This window comes from Cebus imitator, unplaced genomic scaffold (assembly GCF_001604975.1).
Source record: "Cebus imitator isolate Cc_AM_T3 unplaced genomic scaffold, Cebus_imitator-1.0 Scaffold228, whole genome shotgun sequence".
NCBI classification, from domain to species: domain Eukaryota; kingdom Metazoa; phylum Chordata; class Mammalia; order Primates; family Cebidae; genus Cebus; species Cebus imitator.
In genome coordinates this window covers 2,891,134-2,894,125 of record NW_016107543.1, presented here as the reverse complement: position 1 = coordinate 2,894,125, position 2,992 = coordinate 2,891,134, and positions in this window count along the sequence as shown.

Sequence of the window (2,992 nt, the reverse complement as noted above, 5' to 3'; positions counted from 1 at the left end):
AAAAAAAAAAAAAAAAAGGAGAGAAATGGGGCACTGGGCACTGGCCTCTCTGTCGATTCTCAACCTCCCTCCATCCCTGCTGCCCCACACCCAACACATATAGTGTGGCCTCCAGGAGGAGACAGGTGGGTGCAGCGTGCAGGCATAAGGGAGTCACACAGCAGGGGATGTGAAATAAGGATTGGAAGGGGCCCAGGAGAGAGTGGAGTCACCAGCAGGTTTGGAAGACTCCAAACTTCCAAATTTCAGCTCAGCTCTGAGGGCCTGGCCCTGAATAGGAACCGTCCCTGGGAGGCCGCCTCCCCTCCCCTCCCTCACACTCTAGGCTGTGACTCCAGGTCTTCTCCCCACAGACTCGCTGCTTTTTGGGGCAAAAGGCCATGGTGATGCTCCTGTGTGGAAACAGAGAGCCCTGGAAAAGACAGCGGTCCACAGGGCAGGAGGGGAGGGGAGGAGATGGGATAGAATGAAAGAAGGGAACCCTGGCAGAGGGTGGGAGAACCCTGGCTGCAGTGGAGCCGCCTGGGGAAAGTGCCAGCTGGGAACCTGGAAACCTGGGCTTTGCTCACAGATTGACCTTGGGTCAGTCCCTGGACTTTTCCGAAGTCCAGTTTCCTAAACTCTATGAAGTGGTGATTGCAATAGCAGTTTTGCCTTCCTCCCAGGATTCCTGTGAGATGATAGATAAAAAAAGTCCTTAACAAAGATAAAAGTGTGAAGGGGAATGGCACAGCATGCAGAGGAGAGTAGGGGCTGTGTGGGGGAAGGAGGGGGCAAGTGTGCATGGAAGGGGTGGTGTGGGTAACCCCCCATATAGGCACTGAGGAATGAGAGCTAAGCAGAACCCTGGCACAGTTAGGGCTTGAGGAATATCTCACTTTATAATGTTACTACTCAGCTATTTCCTTTTATATAATCCTTTACATAATCATGTATTAGTTTATAGAATTAGGGCTTGAAGGATCCCTTTATATAATCCTCTATATATAATCATTAATAGTTGATAGTATGAGTGCCTAAAGAATATTTCCCTACGTATATACCTATAATTGTATCTTAGTTCATAATCGGAGGAATGCCTAGAGTGGACACAGTACAGAGCATGAATTAAGGAATAAGCCGCTTATAATCGGAGGAATGCCTGGAGCAGACACAGTGCAGAGCATGATTTAAGGGAAAAACAGTTATACCAGGACAAGACTCCATGGCCCAGGCGGCAGCGTTCAGTATCGTAAGGATACCTGCTGTATGGAAGGCTTGGGGCAAGAGCCACTCCTCCTGATAAAGGAGTTGCAGGACCTTGCTCCAGTTCTTGTGGAAGGCTGCCCTCAGACCGGCAATCCACCTTGGTGACTGTGAACTTTATCAGCTCTTGCTACTGCGCTGCTGTTCTATTCTTCCCATAGAACCCATTGGAAGCTGCCAGAAGGTGGTGGTAACCTTGACAGCTCTGTCACTGCTATGTGACTTAAAGCATCCTCCTATAAATCATCTTAGAAGTAGTTTGCCCATAGATAGAAGTATTGCACACTGCACCCTCTTCACTGCGCACGGCCCACCTTCAAGCCTCGGTGACCTAATGCGGGTGAAACCCTTACTGCACACGGCCCTTGCCTTTGTGGGAATGGGCCCCTTGCTGCGCACTGTCCACCTCCCAGCCTAGGTGACCTAATGGGGGTGGACCCCTTACTGCACACGGCCCTTGCCTTTGTGGGAATGGGCCCCTTGCTGCACACTGTCCACCTCCCGGCCTAGGTGACCTAATGGGGGTGGACCCCATGTTTTATTGCTCACGACCCTATCACTATCCTTAAAGATGATTTCACTCACTGCCCTGCCCCCTAACCTATACACAATAAATACTCATGCTTCTGGACATTCGGGGCCTCGCCTGACTCCGCTTATAGGTGGCGTGGCCCCCTGAGCCCAGTTGCGTTTTCTTTGTACTTCTGTGTCCTGTCTCTTTATTTCTCAGATCCTGCGCTTCAGCACAGCATAAGGCTCACCCCACGACCCTGTGGGGCCCTCAGCCCTACAGGGTGGGGCAGAGAAGGCATCTCAGAGACTGTCAACCTTGAGCCCCACAGCAGCGAGGTGGGGATAGAGCTGCTCCTCTGGCCTTGCCCTGCTTCTCCAGCATGGCTTCCTTCAGCATCTCCATGGTCTTGGTCACCACATATAGATTCTCCCCACCCTCCTCAAGCTTCTGGAGGAAGGACTGCACTGGCTACTTCAGCTTTGTGGAAGGGGTGGGGCTAGACTCAGAGGCTGCCAGTGGGTAGACCCTGTGCCCATTTCAGCTGCACCCCGGGCCCACGGTTGTCTTTCCGTGTCTCTCCCTTATTTCATTCCATTGGAAAAGGAGTATATGTGTCCCAGAGGGTCAGGGCCCTGTGGATTCTAGTCCTGCTTCTTCCTTCCCCCCCATGTGACCTTGGATAACTCGCTGCCCCTCTTGGGTCCTTTTGTATAATAAAGATCCCTGCCAGCTTGCGCAGTCCATGTGGTTCTGGGTGGGTCCTTCTCCTCTGTGCCAACCCTCAGCATCTGGCCTGGTATCCTCAACTTGCCTCCTCACCCCGCCCTGCAGCTCACCTCTTCCTCAGGTTTTCCACATCATTCACCATGATGGCTGAGGTTTTGGATGTCGGGGGAGTTTTGACATTTGCCTTCGACAGTGAGAGAGGTATTCACCATGACCCTGTGACTGCAGTCTTGGTGATCTTGAGTCTCTTCTTAGATCTACAGGAGAGACATGCCCATGTACTTGTTCCCACATACCCTCTGCAGGAAGCGTTCCCTGATAAATTGCCTTAGCTCTAAAAGTGAATGAGAATTGAGGGCTGACCTTAGACATTGATATTAGTGTGGGGACTTAAGTTTTGCCTGGTGTTCTAAAAGAGGAAGATGACAATTGTCGTGAGTGTAGAATGTATATATATATATATATATATATTTTTTTTTTTTTTTTTTTTTTTTTTTTTTTTTTTTT